General features: G+C 35.6%; 1 long non-coding RNA gene across 1 annotated transcript; it reads left to right on the top strand.

Annotated features, from left to right (window-relative positions):
• Positions 1–23111, top strand: LOC140511783 (uncharacterized). The gene is made up of 5 exons (XR_011969668.1): positions 1–95; positions 665–862; positions 14487–14638; positions 17543–17703; positions 22971–23111. It is a non-coding gene; the product is annotated as an uncharacterized lncRNA (long non-coding RNA).
• The last annotated feature ends 320 nt before the right edge of the window (positions 23112–23431 follow it).

The following is a 23431-nucleotide window of genomic DNA, read 5'->3' as shown; positions in this document are numbered from 1 at the left end:
TGCCAAAGTGTTGGTCATAGAATAAACACCAGACAGTTTTGGTCTTGAGTTGCATTGAATTAAATGAGACCAAGATGATATGAACTTCTTGTTGAGTAAGTGCTAAGAATTCTGTTTCCTTTTTCAGCTGTGGGCTTGGACACTGAACATGGGACCGACCACTAGAGAGACAGGGTCCTAGGCCAGGAGACATTTGTTATTAGCCTTGTGACCTTGAGCAAATTCGCTTAACCATACTGAAGTTTGCATTGTTTCGTTTAAAGTTATCCTTTTAAATGGAATGGCCTTGAATGGCTTTGAATAAAATACAAGTCTTCACTGCTTTTAGTACTTGATACATTGTTCCGCTTCCCCCCCAAACCCCCCCCACCAAAAAAAAATAAAGAGCTGGGTAAGAATTTCTTAGTATTTAAATCTTTTTTTTTTAATTTAAAAATCAATTTAAAATATCAGACTTTTCCAACTAGCTATAAGTTAGCTCTGCATGGGGTTCCATTCTCTTTCCTTATCAAGACGACTCCATTGTCTGTCTGAGGCTATGGTAATCACTAATTGGGGCTGGCTTTTTTTTTTTTTCACTTTATTTTGTGCTGCCATTTGCTATTGAACTGATGGTGGGAGCTCCCCTATTAAAGTAGATCTCCGTGGTAATGTGTATTTGCAGGGAGTTACCTGGGAGCCCTGAAAGGTACACTATATATTAAAAGAAGAAATTATACTCTGGTCTTCTTGATACTCAACCTGCTGGGCCACACTGTCTCCTTGTGGCTAATATTAAAAGAGTAAATGTAGTGGATGTCATTGAATCCTTAAACACAATGGCAAATCAATGGGCGTATTGAGTATTAAATTTTCATTTCAGGTAAGTGTGCCAATGTTCACTAAATGGACAGGGTGGGTCAAACTCTCTCAGAAATTAGCATCTTCTCAAATTCTTCCGTGATTTTCCCACATTCTGTTTTTTAACCATTTTAACCCTTCATCTCTCTTCTGAGACTCCAAAGACAAACATCATTCCCTCTCATTTAGTTTCTATCTAATAGTCAAACCTAGGCATTTCCCAGTGATAAAATAAAGCAAAAAAGTAAAATTACAAGTTCAAGAATTAATTAAATGTTGTCTAGAAACTGAGGGGGAGGGGAAGGGAAAGAACTCCAAGATAAATGGACTTTCACACCAAAATTTAACAAGGTATTCAATATTTTAAAAAAATACTGGAACTCTTTGGGTCATTAGACATTCATAAGACAGTTGTGCTATCTGGCAGTATATTTTAAAATCTGTATTTCTTTTTACCCGCAGAAGCATTTTTCCTTACACTGTAAAAATTCACTATCATGCACATTTAATGAATTCTATTGAGAATTTATGTACAGTTCAGTAATTGAGAATCTGAATTATCTTATGTTTAAAAAGATTTCAACTCATTTATTTTCAACTTCTACTTAAACTGAGGGAAGTATAATTCACTTGTTCCTGCAAAATTGTAGTCCACTTGGTCATTAGTTGAAGCCTGGATAAACATGCGTGTTGCCCTATCTTGAATCTTTGAATCTTGAATCATAATATTTTTGACTTGGTTGTTTCAGTGATATATGTTAGTAGAGAGTGAAGTTTTAAATTTTAGCTATAAAAATATGGAAACATTTTCAGAGTGCAACTTTATCCATAAATTTAAATGACATTTAATATGGGAAATGATTTGATATATTCCATGTAATTCTTGTGTATCTTTCTTGGAATGTCAACAAATATACAAAATAATTAATTTTTAAGAATTCCAAGTATTTTCCCCAATTGATAAATGGTCAAAGGATATGAACAGGCAATTTTCAGAGGAAGAAATTAAAGATATCTATAATCATATGAAAAAATGCTCTAAATCACTATTGATTAGAGAGATGCAAATCAAAACAACTCTGAGGTACCACATCACACCATAAGATTGGCAAACATGACAGAACAAGAAAATGATAAATGCTGGAGAGGATGTGGGAGAGTTGGAACACTAATTCATTGTTGGTGGAGCTGCGAGCGCATCCAACCATTCTGGAGAGCAATTTGGAACTATGCCCAAAGGGCTACAAAAATGTGCATACCCTTTGACCCAGCAATATCGCTACTAGGACTATATCCCCAAGAGATCATAAAAATGGGAAAGGGTCCCACATGTACAAAAATATTTATAGCAGCACTCTATGTAGTTGCCAAAAACTGGAAGTCAAGGGCATGTCCATCAATTGGGGAATGGCTGAATAAATTATGGTATATGAATGTAATGGAGTACTATTGTGCCATAAGAAATGATGAACAAGAAGACTTCAGAGAGGCCTGGAAGGACTTATATGACCTGATGCTGAGTGAAAGGAGCAGAACCAGGAGAAGTCTGTGCACAGCAACGACCACAGTGTGCGAGAGTTTTTTCTGGTAGACTTGGAATTTTGTAATAACGCAAGAACTTCTTATATAAAAAAAAAAATCCCAAAGGTGGTTCTCAAGGCAAAATGCCTTCCACACTCAGAGAAAGAAATATGGAAGTCATTCACAAAATGTAGCAGATCATGTTTGTGTATGTGTATGTGTTTGCGTATCATGTTTTGATTTGTTATATGATTTCTTTCATTTATTTTAGTCTGACTACATAGCATGACTATAGTGAAAATACACTCAATAGGAAAGTATATGTAGAACCTATACAGAATTGTATGCAGTCGTGGGGAGGGAGGGGGGTAGTGGGGAGTAGGTGTGGGGGGGATAAAATCTCAATTGTATGGCAGTGATTGTTAAACATTAAAAAATAATAATAATAAAAAAAAGAATTCCAAGTATTAAGTGGATTTGCAGTGATCCTCGACATGCATTTCTTTGTATCAAGTTTTCTCTTGTAAAATAATCAAAGATAATTCAGTCAAATGAAAGAAGGTTAGAAAAATTGGAGAAGTGCATACATTTAGGTGATGTCTGTTCCAGGCAGAACAGTTCCAAGAAACACTTAAACTGTAACTTTTGGTCCAACTGATTAGCATAGAGTATCTACACTAGGAATGATTGCTAAAGACCCAGGAGGATCAGCTGTCCACATTCACACCACCATTCATGCTAATAGGTTGAACTAAGATGAATGAATGAAGATGGTCTTTTCAATAATGTTCTGTTGCCTTGTGTGCAAACATAGTCCAAGATGGCCTAGATAGTGCTGCTTTTGAAGGGTATACTCAGGTCTAGCTATTATTTATCGACTGCTATTGATCTGGACAAGTGGAATATAAAGAATTTAATTTCTGTAGTTCTCTCTATGCCTTAAGTTACACTTGCCACTGACTTCCCTCTAACTTCTCATGAGCTAATTTTTTAGTGATTCATTTTCTGAATTCAAATCTAAAATCCTCAGGTGATAGATTCCTGTCTTCCAATGGATACAGGCCTGATTTTCCAGGGGTTGGGCTACTGTGTTTGTATATTGGGGTGAAGATGACTGTTCATAGTGTGCTCTGCTTCTCCTCCCTTGTCTTCTGGTGTCTTGCTTCCGACCCTAGGAGCTTAGATTTCCGATTCTAGATCTCTGCTGCCTTCTGTCAAAGTCAGTGATAAAAATCTACCTCTTCATGTAGATGTTTTTGATAGATTTACTGCCATTGATCTATTTCTCTCAATACCCCCTCCTCCCATGCCACAACCTGAAATGATTCCTTCTCCCAATTACTCACTGTCACAAAAGCTTACCTTTTTTTATACAGATATTCTCACTAGGATGACTTGTGGCTTTTGAATCACAAAACATTACCATCTCACAATAATAAAAATTCTTTCTTATTTGCAATTGTCCTCCTCTCAAATATTTTGTATATGAACCTATACTTCAAATCAGTACTTTGAATATCCTACATTGCAGAAGAAACACTTTGTATGGGATTATGAGGCTAGAGGAGGTTCATTGTAGGGAAAATATATTTGACTTAGGGGAAGCTTTCAAAGTCAACAAGAATCTTTGTAGTGGCATTCTTTAAAGAGATTGACTTCATCTTCTGTCTGGGAACAACGACTATGTTTTAACTCATAATGCATCTAGTCCGTCTCACTAAATTAAATAAAAGCAATGTAGTATGTATATAGTCTCTCATAAAACATCAGGGATACCCAGTCTCTTTTGGAACAAAATAATGATAAACGGTGCAGGAAAAAAAAAATCTACCACATAAATCATTGAGATAGACTTTCCACGGTAAGAGTGAGTTCTTAGCGTGTGATCACAGAAGATCAGTATTGTGACTATAATAATCATGGAGGGCACCTCATCAAGAGAAGATAGCTTATTAATTAGCTCCTTGCATTTACCGCAGGTTTTCCTGCATCGCACCATGTCCTTTATAGCCAAGGAAGTACTCACACAATTTTCAGTAAAGATTGTCATGATTGTTACCTGTATTGAGGACTTTGCATCTCAAATAAAACAACCGTATATTCTCTTAACTATCTACTTTTAAATTTATGGATGAGTGATTTTATATGCTCATAGCATACAAATATGACTTATTATCTGACTTCATAAGCATATTTAACTTTATTAAGCAAATAAGCTAAACATAATTTTGAATCAATTTGATTTTATGTAAAATCCTCAAATTTATAATGAGTGAAATATATGCTCAGTGCCATGTGCATTCTCCGACGTCAATGATAATCATGCTTGCAGACAGATGAAAGGGTCCATCCAAACCAGAGCGATAGATCCTTCTCTTTAATTTGACAAAAGGGCTGTTACAGAGATTGCAAAAGTCATCACAGATTAAAATATAATACATTTGTCTTCATGCTAATTGTCTACAGTTAAGACCAACATATACAAGCACAGGAAGAACTAGTGATTTCATCAGCATAGGCAACTTTCCATGTAAGAAATTCTTGTATTAGGGTGGATCATCTGAGGCACAGATAGATCACAGGGAGAGTATCAGAAGCAGAATTTCAACCAAGACCTTTCTGAGTCCACATATCATATTCTGCGCACTTTGCCACACTACATAAATTATATTAAATTTGTAGTCTTTTACATCAGTGAATGCTGAAACATTTGTATTACCAAATTATTGTTTTTAAGAGAAAATGTAAACTCTGACTTCAATTTGTGTGTAGGGGACCTCTCCCCACCTCAAACATGTTCTCAGGTAATTAAGTAACTATTAAATTGAGGCAATTTAATGAAACAACGGATAGAGTGCCTGAGTTCAAATCTAGCCTCCGTCACTTAGTACCTGAGTGAACCTGGGCAAGTCACTTAGCCTCTGTAGGCCTCAGTTACATCTTCTGTAAAAGGAGGGTATTAATATCCTTTACCTCTGAGGGTTGTTGTGAGACTAAAATATCATCATATTTGTAAACTTTGCAAACCTTAATGTACAACACAAATATCAGCTACCATTGTGATTCTTCTTATTATTACACATAAGTAACTGATCACATGGCCAAAACAATAATAATTGTAGGTACACACACACACCCACGTAGAGTTGTTGTTCAGCTATTCAGAGATGTCCAACTCTTTGGGACTCTATAAACTATATGTACTATGTACATACATGCATGTATGTATTCATGTGTGTTTATATGTGCACATATGTTCAGGCGTATACTGTATGGCACCAAGTAATTGAAAAGGGGACCTTATAACCTCTTCTTCTTTTTCCTTTGTTTTCCTGAAATCATTCTGTTTTCAAATAGCATAAAAGGTTTTTCTGATGAGCTAAGAATAAGTTCAGTGCACAAAGTCTGTGCTACTAAAGAACACTGAAATGCTGAAATTAGAACCTTTCTTTTAGCTACTGTCCTTTTTAGCCTCACAGGTCGGTTCCTAACTTCAATCTGTATGAGAGATAGTCCTATTCAGGAAAATACATTAAAGTCTAAATTATTCAGTCTACCCTCTTTGTAATGTTCTGAAATCAAATTCCAGTGTGACTAATAGATTTATGACTTCCCACTACACCCTCATAATTGAAATAAATGTTCATATTCTGAATGCTGACACTGAAATTAGCTTGATATCAAGGATATCCTTTCCATTTGCTTTCTTCTTTTTTCCTCTTTTTTCTCTCTAGGGGTCAGAAACAGACTGTGGTGATCTGGCCATTTATAGCTTAATTTGACTGCTTCTTTGGACTTACTGTATTCCATTCAATCCACAATTACAGGCACATTTATATGACAGAACTTTATTCTTTTTTTCCTCCATCCTGACTAATGGAGGACAAGCATGTGTTGGTGACTGGTCAGAGCCCCGTGCAGGGGTATCCTCAGGTGTCTGGTAGATAATAAGCCAGTCATAAATGCTCGTTGATTAGTCTATGAGGGGAAAAAAGCTATTTCTAGCTGGAGTTCTGGAAGCAGCATCATTGTATGAGGTCAGGGATAGGGTTAGTCAGTTAGTCAGAATCATTTATGAAGCACTTACTGTATGCCAGGCACTGTGCTGGGGATCAAAAACAAACAAAAAAAAAGGAAAAGAAATCTCTTGTCCTCAAGGATCTCACAGGCTGATGGAGGAGACAACTGACACAGGGTGAACTGGAGGTACTCTTAGAGAGATCCAGACTTCTGATTTCACTATAGTATAAAGAGAACCCTCTAAAGTATCTCCAGCCCCTTCTCTGCAATTTATAGTTTTAGAAATGTGAAGAACACTACCAGGTTAAATAACTTTCCCAAGCTCCCATAGACACTATGAGTCACAGGCAGAACTCATATCCACTTCTTCTTTGTTCTGGGGATGGGGGGGATCCTCAATCCCCAGAGATGGGGAACCTGCAGCCTCGAGGTCACACGTGGCTCTCTAGGTCCTTAAGTTTGGCCCTTTGAATGAATCCAAACTTTGGAGTCAAAGAGCCCCACTTGAGTACCTAGAGGGTCACATGTGGCCTTGAGGCTGCAGGTTACCCACCCCTGTGACCACACTATTTCCATAAGAAGGAAAACACAAATTAAAAAAAAAAAAAGATAAACTAGATTTTTATTTACAACTTTTATCATTCTTGGTTTCCTCTAAGGCTCAACTCAAATATCAACTTCTGTAGGAAACCATCCTGATCCCTCCCAGCTTGTATTGACTTCTGTGCGTGATAACTTGCATCTGTTCTGGACATCACTATAGGTACATGCTGTACTCTTCACCTGGTTTACAAATTTATGGAGGGCAGGGACCATTTTAGTTTTGTCTTGGTATTCCCAGGAGCCAGCAGAGTTCCTTGTGCATAATAGTCAGTTAATAAATGCTTGGTTATCGAATTGTAGACATTAGAATTTCTGCAGAGAGCTAAGAATCAAGGCTTGAAAGAAGTGGGAAGCTATCTTCTTGGTCTGAGATTTCAGGCTCCTCAATCAGGGTAAATTAAATCATGGATGGGACCCCACAAACCTCCTTAAAAATACCTGATTGTGGAAAATCTTGACATTAACTTTCAAAGCAAACAATGAAATTTCCTTAGTGACTATTTGAATTTAATTTAATGGCAACATGAAAACATTATACATACTAGATATAAGTATATATACGAAGACTCCCCACACTTTTCCCACAGTCAGAGTATCAAGGTTCCAATTCTGCCACTGAGGTTTATTACCTGTGCCACCCTGGGCCAATCGCTTCACAATCTTGAGACTTAGTCTCCTCATCTATAAAACAATGAAGTTACATGGGGTACCTTTTACCTCTAGAGTTGGGATAGTAATAACAATATTAGCTGGTCATTATATACTGCCTACTATGTGCCACACATTGTGCTAAATACTTTATAAATATCTCATTTGGTTCTGACAACAACACGGGGAAGTCAGTGCATTTATCACTGTTTTACAAATGAAGAAACCAAGGCAAATTGAAATTAAATGAGTTATCTAAGGTCACACTGCCAGTAGGTGTCTGAGGCCCATTTGAACTCAGTTCTCTTGATTCCAGGACTGGCCCTCTCTTCACTGTACCACCTAGCTGCCCAATTGACCTTCATAAGTATTGAATCAACTTTGCTGTCCTCATAAATTCCTTGAGACTGACCATTTGCATCAGCATTGCTAGTGGTTTTTTCCTTTTTCTAATCCAATTTGTGTATTATGTGAAGTGATGTGCAAAAATAGGCACAATCTCTACTTTGGTCATTCATTGCATTCTAGGATAATCTTGTCACTTGAAAGTGGCACGACATAATATTTTAGGATTAGTTTTAATTGTTTACTGATCATAGGCTATAGAAGTACCTTGGATTCTCATACAGATACAATTGGTCATAACTCCAAGTCTCCTTAAAATGGTACAGACATGAATTCCTAAGCTGAAATGTATACAAGAAAAGTAAATCTGCATTGATTAAACTTCTGTTTTCATAGTTACATGATACTGTGTATTTTTGACCTTTCTTACGTGTAGATCAAGTCATGCCATTTTTACACATCTTTAGATGTATGCACATACATAGGCAGATATAAACCTATACATGTGGATATACACATATATATGCATGTGTACACATACATATATATATATTCCATCAATATCAATGTCTGTGAATATAGGCATATTTGGTGGTTCCTTAATGCCTATTGAATAACGTTCAAGTTCCTTTGATTGTCACTCAAGGCTCTACACAGTCTACTGCCACTGTACCTCTCTAGCCTTTTCTTATGTTACTCTTTTTTAGCTGCCCTGTGCTCAATCATATGGATCTACTCTCTTATCCTCAAATATACCCTATCATGTTGAAACATTCCACTTTGGCTCTCTCCAACCCTTAGGCCTAGGTGCCCTCTATATCTGTCCTTGCCTATTAAAAGTCTGAATCAAATACCACCTCCTCTGCTGAGCTTTTGGGTCTTGTCAATCCCTTGCCCAGTCTAGATTTCACATAACAATTTGTTTTCAATCCTTCTAATGCACTTATTGTATAATGTTTGCTATAGTCATCTGACTTTGTGTTTTATTTTACTACTATAGTGATGGTTATTGAATAGTAGGGATTATGTGTTATGCAAAATCTATATGTCCCTGTGTCCAACACATTTGTTTTCTGTATAACGTAAGTACTTAGTAAATATTTATTGAATGAGTGAATGGAATTTGATATCATTGAAAAACTTATAGGAAATTATGAATAGAATGATTCAATTCAGAATCATTGTGAGCACTTAACGTAAGGTACTAGGGATACAAAAACATAGTTTCTGACTCTCAAAGAGCTTACAATTTACTTGTGGTAATAAAATGAGGACATAACTGTAATAAGTAGTTAGAGATTACCAGTAGTTGTTAGGATTTGTTGTTCAATGGAGTCCAACTCTTCATGACTCCCATTTGGGGTTTTCTTGGCAAATACAGTGGAATAGTTTGCCATTACCTTCTCCCAGCTCATTTTATAGATGAGGAAACTGAGGCAAATAGGGTTAAGTGACTTGCCCAACATCATTTAGCTAGTAAGTGCCTGAGGCCATATTTAAGTTAATGAAGATGGGTCTTCCTGAATCTAAGCCAGTGTCCTATGCACTGGGACACTCAGCTGCCAAGAATAAAGGGGAGTTTATTAGAGGAAATGGCCCTTGAAGTAGGTCTTGAAGCAAGGGAAGGAAAATGTATTGGAAAAAATAACCTTGAGATCCCTCCAAATTGAATTTCTATAGGTGGTTAGAGTGTGTGCAGCCTGTGCGTATGTGCGTGTGTGTGCATGTGTGTGTGTGTGTGTGTGTGTGTATGTGTGTAGCAATGGAATGGTCAAAGACATGGACAAGAGAAAGACTGGAATGAATCATTAAGTTGGTTACAGGAATGAGAGAGAATGAGGGATTTATTTTTCAAATTTATTCATTTGTTTTCAGTTTTCAACATTCATTTCTATAAGTTGTAAATTTTCTCCCCCTCTCTCTTCTTTTCTTCCCCAAGATGACATGCAATCTTATATGGGCTCTACACATACATTCTTATTAAACACATTTTCACATTAGTCAGGTTACATAGAAGAATTACAATGAATGGGAGAAACCATGAGAAAAAACAAAACAAAACATAACAAAAGAGAGAATAGCCTGCTTCTTTCTGCGTTCTGACTCCATAGTTCTTTCTCTGGATGTGGATGGCATTTTCCAGCAGGAGCCCTTTGGAAATATTTTAGGTCCTTACATTACTGAGAAGGGACTAAATCAGTCCTCACACACTGTGGTTGTTACTGTGTGTAATTTTCTTTGGATTCTGCTTGCTTCACTCAGCCTCAGTTCAAATAAGTCTTTCCAGGTTTTTTCTGAAGGCCACTTGTTCATCATTTCTTATAGCACAATTGTATTCCATTACATTCATATATGACAACTTGTTCAGCCATTCCCCAATTGATGAGTATCCCCTCAATTTCCAGTTCATGAGCACCACAAAAAGAGTTGCTATAACAATTTTTGGACATGTGGGTCCTTTTCCCATTTTTGTGATCTCTTGGGATATAACCCTAGAAGTGATATTGCTGGATTAAAGGGTATGCACATTTTTCTAACCCCTTTAGGCATAGTTGCAAACTGCTCTCCAGAAGTGTTGGATCAGCTCACAGCTCCACCAACAATGAATTAGTGTCCCAACTCCCAGCTTTTTTCCAACATTTATCATCTTTCTGTTTTGTCATATTAGCCAATCTGATAGGTGTGATGTAATACCTCTGAGGTGTTTTGATTTCCATCTCTCTAATCAATATTGATTAGAGCATTTTTTTTTTACTATAGATAGTTTTAATTTCTTCCTCTGAAAACTGCCTGTTCATATCCTGTGGCCATTTATCAGTTGGGGAATGACTTGTATTCTTGTATATTTGACTCAGTTATCTATATTTAAAGAAAATGAGAACTTTATCACAGACACTAGTTGTAAAATTTCTTTCCCAGTTTTCTGCTTCCCTCCTAATCTTTGTTTCATTGGCTTTGTTTGTACAAATAACCTTTTCAGCTTAATATAATAAAATTTATCCATTTTGCATTTGGTAATGTTCTCTATCTCTTGTTTGGTCATAAATTCCTCCATTCTTCATAAGTCTGACAAATAAACTATTCCTTGTTCCCCTAATTTATTTATAGTATCAGCCTTTATACCTAGATAAAGTACCCATTTGGACTTTATTCTGGTATATGGTGTCAGGCAGTGCTCTATGCCCAGTTCGTACCACACTATTTTCTAGTTTTCCCAACAGTTTTTGGCAGAGAGTGAGTTCTTATCTCAGAAGCTGGGGTCCTTGGTTTTATCAAACAGTAGACTGCTATAATCATTGACTGCTGTGTCTTATGTACCTAACCTGTTCTACTCATCTACCCCTCTATTTCTTAGCCAATACTTTTTTTTCAGAAAAACTTATTTTAATTTTTTTCACAGTAATGATTTACTATATATTTCCCTTCATCTTATTTTACCTCTGTCCTTCCACCTGTCCATTCTTAAGCGTTTTGCTTCAGACTTTTAACTCCCCCAATCCTCTCTCCCTTCTACCAGACCTCTCTTCTCTTAACCCCCTTTTCCTACTACTTTCTGTATGGTGAGAGAGATTTCTACACCCAATTGAGCATGTATGTTATTCAGTTTTTGAGCTAATTTTGATGAGAATAAGGTTCAGGTGCTCTACCCACTCTTCCTCTATATTCCCCTTCCTGTAAAATGTTCTTCTATGCCTCTTTTATGTCACATAATTTATCCTAGTATATCTCTTTCTTTCCTATTCTACCAGTTCATTCTTCTTTCTCACCCCTTAATTTTGTTTTCTTAAATAATCATGCCATCATATTCAACTCACACCCATCCCTTTTGTCTACATACAGTCCTTTTAACTGCCATAATAATGAAAAAAGTTTTATTTTTATCAGTATCATTTTCTCTTACAGAAATGTAAATAATTTCATCTTATTGAATCCCTTATGCTTTCTTTTTCTTGTTTGTCTTTTTATGCTTCTCTTGAGTCTTGTATTTAAAAGTCAAATCTTCTGTTGAGCTCTGGTCTTTTCATCAAAAATGCTTGGAAGTCCTCTATTTTGTTGGATATCAAAGGATTCTTGAAAGATTATGCTCAGTTTTGCTGGGTAGGTTATTCTTAGCCAGTACTAAGTGGTTTTTATGATTGCTGCTTTAGAAGACAATTGAAGATCTGGTATGACTAGGTCACCTTCCCTAGCATTTCTTTTCAGTAATTCCTTTGATATTCTAGAACTTTTGTTCTTCCGGATGAATTTTGATATTTTTTCTAGCTTTATGAATAATTTTTGGTAGTTTCATTAGTATGGAACTGAATAAGTAAATTAATTTAGGTAGAATTATCATTTTTATTATATTAGCTCAGCCTATACATGAGTAACTGATGGTTTTCCAAATATTTAGATCTGACTTTATTTGTGCAAAAAGTGTTTTGTAATTGAATTCATATAGTCCTTGGGTTTGTTTTGTCAGGTAGACTCTCAAATATTTCATCAAATCTATAGTAACTTTAAATGGGATTTCTCTTTCTATCTCTTGCTGTCGTGCTTTGTTAGTAATATACAGAAACACAGATGATTTATATGGGTCTATTTTATATCCTGCAACTTTGTTAGAACTGTGTATTATTTTTAGTAGTTTTTTTACTTGATTCTTTAGGATTCTCTAAGTATATTATCATACCATCTGCAAAGAGTGATAACTTTGTTTCTTCTTTGCCTATTCTAATTCCTTCAATTTCTTTTTCTTCTTTTGTTGCTAAAGATAACATTTCTAGTGCCATATTGAATAACAGTGATTATAACGGAATCCTTGTTTCACCCATAATCTTACTGGAAATGTATCTAGTTTATCCCCATTACATACAATTCTTGCTGATTGTTTTAGGTAGATGCTACTTATTATTTTAAGGAAGGGTCCTTTTATTCCCGTGCTCTCCAGTGTTTTCAGTAGGAATGGGTAATATATTTTGTCAAAAGCTTTTTCTGCATCTGTTGAGATAATCATGTGGTTTCTGTTAGTTTTGTTGTTGATATCATAATTATGCTAATAGTTTTCCTAATATTGAACCAACTTTGCCTTCCTGGTATAAATTCTACCTGATCAAAGGAGAATGAGGGATTAATATTGGAAATCTGCTGTGTAGATAAGTGGAGTCAGATTGAAGAATGTCATGAATGCCACAGTAAAAAATCGGTAAGCAATGAACAAACCACTGAAGGTCCATCTGTACTAATTATCATCCTATCCTAGGGGCAACTGAGTGGTGCAGTAGATAGAGCTCTGGGCCTTGTGTCAAGAAGACCTGAGTTCAAATTTAGCCTCAGTCACTTACTAGCTGTGTGACCCTGGAAAAGTCACTTAAGCCATTCCGCCTCAGAATCCTTATCTGTAAAATAAGCTGTAGAAGGAAATGACAAACCACTCCAGTATCTTTCCCAAGAGTCAGACACTTGACTGAAATGATTGAACAACAATGAAAACTATCAGTTCATATATTTAAGCAATAGGAACTGGACCTGTAATTTCATTCAGATAGGGAACTGCCCCATGATGAAGCCCCCTTTACTAATGCAGGCTGGTACTCTGTCTGGTACTTATATTCTTAGGGAAAATTAAATGATTTGAAAAGGGTCACACAAGTAGAATGTGGAAAAGGTCAGATTTAAAAACAGGCTTTCTTGGTTCTAACAATGGTCTCTAGTATGCTGTTTTCTTCTCATTGATATTTAAGAATTGTTGTAAATTACCAAGAATTACTCTGTATAGTCATCACAGTGCTACTTACTGAAGATTAAGATTATAAGATTACTGAAGATTAAGAAGATAAAAGTGAATTACAGTCTACGATACACACACATATACACACCCATACACACACATACACCCCCCTCCACACACAGACATACATACACAAAATTTGCCAGCAGTACAGACTAAAAGCTTTTCAACTAATTCTTCTTTCTTACAAGCAACAGTCAAATTGACCAAGAAGTAGCAAAAGTAATCATGAGAGCCATCTTGTATTTTGGGAATACCAGACAAAGCACCAATTTATGATTCAGAATACAAATCTTATAGAAGCATTTCAGAATGTGGAAGTATCCAAACTTTTATATGTATCCATTAGGACTAGGTGGTCACTCACAAACTGAAATAGCTAGGTGGGTCCAGTGAATAGAACACAGGGCTTGGAGTCAGAAAGACCTAAATTCAAATGTAGCTTCTGGCACTTAATAGTTGTGTAACACTGGGAAACATTATTTAACCTCATTGCCTCAGTTTGCTCTACTTCAAAGTGAGGATAATGATTAGTACCTACTTTGCAGGGTTGTTGTGAGGATCAAAGGGATGGTTATAAAAAAATGTTTAGTTTAGTGGCTAGCACAGAGTAGGCAGCATGGAAGTGCTTTTTTCTCTCCCCTCAGTCTTTATAGGTGCTCCATTTTTCTTCTGGAATAAGCTCATCAGGGTAAACTAGAAACCATTTCCAACACTAAACAATAACTTTAATGTACAGCAGTGAGATCCTGGAACACAGTCAAATTTCAAACAATGAAGCAATGTCCATCAATTACCATGTTAAGGAGGAGCTGAATGTGTTTGATGGTTGATGTCTGGATGCCCAAGGAGTGACTGGACCATGAGGAAAAATGGGCATGAACAATCTAGGTAGGTGAAATTATTTCAGGAAACAGTACAACTTCAAACAACATAGAGTGTCAGTGAACAGTAGTTGATGAAGTCTGTTCTCTTTTTTGTTTGTTTGTAATGTTTTTCAGTGAGAAAAGGCTGTTTAAAAGATCTGAGTCCTAAAGGCAGAATTACAACTTGTGCCAGATGTGTGGGAATCAGTTGTAAAACAAGGTGGCTGTTGTGAAAGACAGAGAGAGAGATAGAAAAAGAGAGAAAGAGATAACTAACTATATCTGTACTCAAGTGATTAAATGACTTTCTACTAAATCACACAACTAATATGTATCAGAGCAGGATTTAGTCTTAAGACAACCTGGTTCCAAGACTAGGCTAATTCCATTACAGAATTTTCTAAGCAAAGATCAACTTCTATAACTCTGCCTTAGAGTTCAAAGGGAAATGGTACAGCTTCTGACACATTGTGTAAATCTTGTTTTTTGTGTAACTAGCTCAATACCTTGGAAGCATCAGTTGGAGATGGATCACAAATAAATAGCTTGGGATCATGTAGTGTTAAGGAAACTGAAGCAAAGAGAATTGAAATGATTCCATGTCCTTTGGCTTCACTGTGATGCAACACCAGGGAATATTTTAAAGGATAATTTGCATCATTTTTATTTTTCTTTAATACAAGTCATTACAGACCCCTTTAGATCCACTCTCAGAACCAAACACATTTTATAAATATGTGCTGATTCTGTGATTTAGTCAGCTCAAAGAGATCCCTTTGTGGGCACTTCCTCTGCTAATGCAGATCACACCCTGGCTATTATTTAGGAAGTAAGTCTTATGAGGTGCTTGAGATTCAGGGGGTCATGTGACTTGCTCTATATTACATTGCCAAGTTGGAAGGAGAATTTTCTTGTGTCCTTGTCCATTTACCTTAGAGGTTGTGTTGCGTGTCCTCTACAGCTGGTACGTAGTAATTGCTTAGTACTACTTACTAAATCAAATTGGATTTCTTAGATATGGGTACTAATAAAAAATCTATATTCTATTTTTAAATACATGTTTAAAAATTTAAAATTGTTCTGAGAAAGTCAGTTATAAAACGTTATATTTTTCCTTATTCAATCAAGAAGTATAAATATTCTAGCAGACATTAATGACCCCCAAAAAGCCTGGAGAAAAAGGGAAACTAATTTTATTCTATCTTGAAAAGAAAGTAGAATGAATGAAAATTATGGGGAAAATATCAAGCAAGTCAATTAAACTTAGGATGAGAGTAAAGCTGTTTATTACATGAAAACAAAATGTTAGAGAGGAAAGAACCTTCATTAAAGAATTTGGCTTAAAATTTAGCCTTTAATATTTTAAGATATGACTTTGGAAAAGAGACTTAACCTCTTTGTGACTCACTCTCCTCATCTGTAAAATGATGAGCATGGATTAGATGGCCTCTGCAGTCCCTTCTAGCTTCAGCTGTATGGTCCCATGATGCTAAAAACCATAGAAGAAGTAACATAGAGAAGGAATGGGAGGGAAATATGGAAATGAACTAATACCACAATGGACAGCTATTTCCCAAAAAGGATGATGATACAAGTGGTATCAGGCTTCTATTCAGCTAGAAGTGATAGGCAGGTGGAATGTAGGCCACACTTTATGTAGACAAACATAAAAATATATGTCTGTATGTGTGTGTGTGCGTGTATACATATTTATACACACATATATGTCATCTGTGTACACACATACACATATGTGTGTATATTTATATATACCAAGAAAATAAAAGCAACAAAAATTAGTACTATAAGTACATCAAACTGCCAGACTCATGTACTCCCTCTAACATCCCTATGACTGATGTCCTAACTGCTCTCCTTATATGTGGGTCCTATTGTCTGTCCTTGGACCGTTGGCTGTGTACATAGGTTATCTAGCCATCAAATCTGGCCTTTTGGCTAGACTGATTTTTCTGCATTTTGCCACTGGCAAAAACATGCTAGCTTTGCATGTTCTTGATTATTTGACCCAGGAGACTTCTGCCTGTGCTATAGGAGCTTCTAAGCCCTAGTTCATGTCGGGTCCCACCCTACCCACTAAGTAAGTTGAATGTGGAGAAAGGGATTACACAATATCATTATATGGCATGAAAGAATCATGAGGCTGAAACAACTCCTTTTCTAGAGATATACTGAGGAAAACAAGTTGTTCTGTTTCTGATCAGCATTTTGTATCTGTAGTAATTAATTACTTTAATTTACAATTTTATTTTAGTTTATTTCATCCAATGCGAGTGACCAGGCATGTTATTTCTTCCTTTCCAATTTATCTCATTAGCAGTTAATGCTGACTTCTTTCAAAATCTGCATGAGATACTTCAAAACTAATGGTACAGCCATGCATATTTCATTTGTGGCTTTGAATGCAGTTTTACCACCATTTCTCATTCCCTGTGACTGGCATTGACAATATAGTAGGGGACAACACATTCAGAGTAAGAGAACAGGGAAATGCATGTATGTGTCAGAATGAGATACAAATATTTGTTTTTTTCTTGTATCTTACAGACCTTTGATTTGCAACAATGATGTCACATTTTGTTCCATGGTGTTTTTGCTCTGCTTTGTTTTATTTTTCTCTTTTCAAAGAGAATTGTATAGTCTGCAAATCATCTAAATGAATCAAAGTGGGCAGGCCTAGCAGAAAATTTCTATGACTTTTGACTAGATCTCTAAATGATATTATTCTAACATATCACTTTTATTATCATACAATATGCTTAAATTATGTCATCTTACCTCCAGCAGCAGGTAGGAAAATAACAATAACTACGATTCATATGGTGTTTTGAGGTTTGCCAAGCCCTTTTTATGTTCTCATTCTTTCCTTGCAACCCTGTGAGTCCAATCCTAAATTTTTCTCATTTTATAGGTGTGGAAACTGAGTCTGGGGGAGTTTAAATAATGTATCCATGGTCACACAGCTAAATATGTCTGAGGCAGGATTTAACTCTGTATTATTGACTCTAAATCAATCACCATCCATCCACTAAACCATTTAATTGGATATTTGACTTTGAAGAAATAGACCAGGTAAGCATTCTGTTGTTGTTTTGGAATAATCATTTTATGTAGTAGAATATTATATACTGGCAGATGAAAATACTTCCATCCTGCCCTAGCATTAGGTAGCCCCACCTCTTTTTCAGCTTCTTCTTATATGTTGTTTTTGTCTGTTAAAATGTAAACTCCTTGAGGGTAGCCACTATCATGCTTTTTGACTAGCTAGGAATAGCATGTATCTCTTCAAGGTTTCTGAACCCATCTAACAAAAGAGTGAGCAAAGGAATTATGAGCCATAGCATAGCAGCCACAGTTGACCAACAGCAAGAACATTTACGTTATTTTGATTGGGAAAAAGAGATTTCTTTTTGAGGTGTTGGGTTTATGTCAGGAAGACCTGGGTTCAATCCCCACATCAGACATCTGATTGAGGATCATTAGGTCAGCATTATAGCTGCTTAGGGAATTTTTAATCCATTTAATCTAATAGCTTCCTAATACCAAATAAAGTCAAAAGAAAATAGATGATTTGGCCATCACTGCTAGGCACATAATGGAAGCTTAATAATGCTTGCTGACTTGACTTGCCCAAAATCAAACTGGTAGCAAGCTTCAGAGGTGAGATCTGAATCCAGGCCCTCTGATATAAGTGTAAATGCTCTTCCCAATTCCACAACATTTACAGCCTATGTGATAATGAAGTTCTCAATATTCTAACTGGTGGGGGCAAATGAAATAGATGACTAAATTGTCATTGAAAATCTTCACAATTTGAATTCTAGGTCAGAGGCAAATGACTCCTTCTCCTCCCCACCTCCACCCCACCTTCAGTCTACCCAAGAAAATTCTATAGTTAAACCATGATCCTCACATTTCCTGTGAGTTATAATTATAGTATCACCTATTCTGCATCTTTTCTCATTGCCAGGCCCTTTCAGAGGAGACAAAGGAGTTGAGTATTATGTAAATGGTGTATTTCCTCTAGTATTTAGCAAGTATTTATTGAATATGAAGTGGTAACGAAAGCTGGTTCTACCAAGGTGAAAATGGAAATGTAGAACTTGTGAAAAACATTAAAGAAGTGGTATTGATAACATTTGGTAATTTTTCATTTCCACAATGTGATTCTACCTGTTTTCCAAGAAAGTACAGAAATGAAGGTAAATTAATGTTGGAAAATGTGGTTGTCAGATTCTCCTTTCCCACTAAAAAAAATCAATCTTTATTTCTTCACAAAAGAAATGTTAACTTTTGTAATCGAAATTCGTTAATGATATCACATAGTGGAAATTATATTACATTTTCATTATAACAGTATAATTCCTATTATATTGAATGATATAAAGGTGTTTTATATTTGTGTTTAAAAAGATTTTTTGGAGGGTCAAATGATGTCAAGATGATGTCAAGTTCAATATGTTCTTATTCACATGACCATCTGCCGGTCAATAAATATTTATTTAGTACCCATTATATACTGGGCACTGTGCTAAGCCCTGTGGATACAAAGAAAGACAAAAGAGAGGGCTTGATCTCAAGGAGCTCACATACTGAGAAATAACTCATTTCCAGCCAGGTGAAAAATACGCTGTTCAAATGCTAATTTCTCTAGTTGCTTTTTTCTGCTTAGGAAAATTTGGACTAGTAATAAATGATCTCCAGAAAAAATATATCTTTTAAAATTTATATTCTCATAATTCTCAACATTGTCTAGTGGGTGGAAAATAAAATTACTGTAATTTATATTGAATATTTAACTTCTGATGAGTAGTTGGGCATGTTTCTATTTTGTTCTTTTAAATTTATTTTTCCTTTTCCATTCTTATCTACCAGAACCCATAATTGAAATTTTAATGAACCATTTTTTAATGTCATTTTCTTGCTGAAATAATTGTCTCAATAATATATCTTTTTGGAGAAGGTAGGTGTTGCATTTGTACAATATAGACGACAGTTGCGAGTCTGCATGCAGCCATGCAGGTCATTCACAGAAAGAGTCAAACTGACCATTTGGTCTTCTGTTTAATCAACCAGATGCAACAAAATGTATACATTAAAAAAATCAATGGATTATTGCCGGTACTCAAACCACATAGAAAAGATTTCTAAAAGTTTAGTTATTTTCACATAAAATAGACACAGTTTGAAGCTGGATATTAACCATATGAGCATATTTGAAATGAGATTGTACATTTCAGTCCATCCAACTTTCCTGGGTTTATCATAATGGCATTTAGAAAGGGAGGGCAGGATTCATATTCCTCCATTTATGTCATTCTGCACTGCTATAGAAATGAGTCTTCATCAATCAGCCAGACACAATTTTACAATTCACAATTCAGCTGCCATCACATAGCAGTAACTTAGGTCAGAACAGATATTTTAACTTCTGATCTTAACTCTCTCAAATTTGAACAATAGTTTTTTGGTTTTTTTTTCTAATGAGAGTTTATGTTGCACTTTTATTTAATGGATGGACGGAGCACCATTTAGTTCTTGAATATGTTCAGACGGATAATCTTCATTGTTTTCAAATATATTGGCAATATCTGCTCTATATAAATGCTTCCATCCAATGAATACATACTTCTTGAAGAAAGGAATCTAAGCCATCAATAGCCACATTTTTTAAAAAAATCTGAATTACTAATTAGAAAAATGTAAATTAAAATGACTCTAAAATCCCACCTTACATCAATCAGATTGGCAATTCAATGTTGGCAAAACAAACAGGCCAAAAAAGTAAAATGACAAATGCTGGAGGGGATGTGGAAAAACAGGTACATTAATGCACCAATGATGCAACTTTGAACTAGACTTGCCATTTCTGGGAGCGATTTGGAATTGTGGCCCCCAGCAATTATTAAACAAAATCTTCCCTTTCAACCAGTGATATTATTATTAGATGTATATTCCAAAGAAATAAAAGAAAAGGAAAAGCTCTACAAGCATGAAAATATTATTGCAACTCTTTTTGCAGTGATAAATAATTGGAGAATAAGGGGATGCCCAACAATTGGGAAATAGTATGTGTATGTGATGGCATACTATTATGATGCTATAAAAATGATGAAAAGGACAATTTTAGAGAAATCTAAGACTTGTATGGAAAAATGAAGAGTGAAGTGAACAGAACCAAGAGAATTAATTAAGAAAAAAATTAATATGCTAGTAGAATCCTTGTAAAGACCAAAAAGTTTGAAAGATTAAAAATCAGATAATTTCAATGACCTACCATGATTCAAGAGGGATTGTGATGAAACATACTATCTACCTCCTACAAGAATGATGACAAACTCAGAGTGAAGACTGAGAAATTTTCTTTTTGGATGTGTCCAATGGTGAGCATTTGGTTTGATTGGCTCCCCCAGGAAATTTTTTTCTTTTTTTAATTTCTCAATGGGAGTAAGAGTGGAAGTGGGAGAGAAAAAGGCAGATTTTCTTTGAAGAAAATTAAAAGTATATGTATTTGTACTTTGTGTTTAGTAATTCATTGGTTGTGATCACTATGAACTCTGATGGAGTAAAGGGTCAGAGCTATTAGGTTGGGTCAGAGCATACGTCAATGTTCTATGCTATTTAGGTAATGGTAATCGCAGTGGTTTCACCAATAATAACCTTTTGGGGGCATCTTTATATCAGCAAAGTTTGTATTTTCTTACCCTTTAAAATTATTTTTAGACTTTCATATTGATGCAATGTATATTGTACTTTGCACAGTAGTCAACATCTGAGCAGGCAATTCCTTTGACAACAAACTCTTAAATGACAAGTTTTTGCTCAAGGCGAGATTTGCAAGGTGGGCAATCTGTTTAGTCTGGTGCTTTGCCCTAGTTTGAAAGATGGTTATTCCCAGCCTGGAATGTAAGAAGAATTTAGCAGGGAAGAGAATAAAGAAATTTTTTTTCTCAGATCCCATTTCCAAAGATGGCTTCTTTATTTTTGCTGATGTTTGGTTGACATGAGTCCCCAGAATAGTGGACTCATACATTTTCAAATACCAAACAAAATGTATTACTGAAAGAACTTGGGAGTGGTTTTAATGATTCAAGTGGTCACAGACTTAATATTATGAAAAAGATCATTCTGTTGAAGGCCCTTGTAGGTACCCCTGAAATAAGTGTGTTTTTCTATGCTTTAGTAGGAAGTAAAGTATACAGGATTATAGATTTAGAGCTGGAGGCAATCTTAGAGATCATTTAGGTTAAACTTTCACTTTTACAGATTGGGAAACTGAGGCCAAGAGAAGTGACTTGCCCAAGATCACATGGATAGTAAGTGGCAGGACCAGGACTGGCAACAAACCCATTATTTTTTGTATATGTTTTTTTACACTCTTATAAGAAATTGCATTTTCAAATGGTTAACTGCTAATTAAAACATTTATAAAAGAAAAGTGGGAACTAGGCAGGACTATTTCTTTCCCTCTGTGACCTTGGGGGAAAAGAATAAATTTCCTGGTACATGTTAGAAAATTAAGATCATATTACAGTATTTTGTGAATTTTCCAATATTTCTAAAAACATATCCTATTATCTCTACATGTATGCAAATACATGTAATTTATATCTACTTCCCTTGTTTTTTTTAACTAAAATTTCAGTTTTAAAGTATAATGAATGGTGCTAAAATGAATAAACACTTGATGAGGGTAAAAATGCTACGGGATCCTAAGTGGCCAGGTAACCATGGTAAAAGGTTTTAGAGAGAAAATGAGGAATTATAAAACCCAAATTTATGGCTTCTGTAGCCAAAATAATTGGCAGGTTAAGAAAAAAATACAACTTGAATCTGTGGTGGCAAACCCCACTAATGAAACAAAAGAGAGAAAACTCATTGGTAAGATACGTCTACAGATGCAATGGAGAAACTGAAAAAAAGTAAAAAAAAATTGTAGTATTAAAAGAGAACATCATCTCTATCCAAGCAAAATATAGTCAACTTAAAGACAGTATGTACAGAGAAAATGTAAAGATAATAGGTTTCCTAGAAGAGCACAAGTCAAGACAGCTGAAAACCACAATGTGAATATACCAAAAGTGTCCAATACTTATGAACAGAACAAAACAAAAACAAAAACAAAAACAAAACAAATAATGAAACAGAGTGCCAGTCTAAAGAACCCACAGATCTTTTCTAGCAAAAAAACCACCAAAATAAGCAAATAAAGACAAAATAATAACAAACCTAGGCAGCCAACTCCAAACTAATTTAATCAACATAATGATTAAATTTAACGATGTCAGTGTTGTTTAGTCATGTTTCAGTTATGTCTGATTCTTCATGATCCCATTTAGGATTTTCTTGGCAAAGATACTAGAGGAGTTTGCTGTTTCCTTCTCCAGCTCATTTTATAGATGAGGAAACTGAGGCAAAGAGGATTAAATACTTGACAAGGGTCACACAGCTAGGAAGTGTATGAGGCCAGATTTGAACTCATGGAGGTGAGTCTTCTTAACTCCAGGCACTATGGCACCCCCTTGCTACCTCAACAATGTCAATATCAAATAAAAAAAATCTACAAGGGCCCCCAAGAAAGACTTTGAAAAGTAAATGAAATAAAATTGAAATAGTCCCTAAGACATACCCACTTAATTTTTTTCAACAAGGAGAGAGAGCCTAGAAAAGATCCAGGGAGGTGCTCTTTGCCATGGGGCAATGATGAGGTGGGTCAATGCAGTGGAGATAAAATGGCATTAACCCAGAAGTCACAGGAGGCAGGGGAAAGCCAGGTCGTCATCCAGTCCTACCACTCTCT

Source organism: Notamacropus eugenii, chromosome 6 (genome assembly GCF_028372415.1).
Source record: "Notamacropus eugenii isolate mMacEug1 chromosome 6, mMacEug1.pri_v2, whole genome shotgun sequence".
NCBI lineage: Eukaryota > Metazoa > Chordata > Mammalia > Diprotodontia > Macropodidae > Notamacropus > Notamacropus eugenii.
The sequence above is the reverse complement of the archived record's forward strand: the minus strand, read 5'-3'. Positions and strand labels throughout refer to the sequence as shown.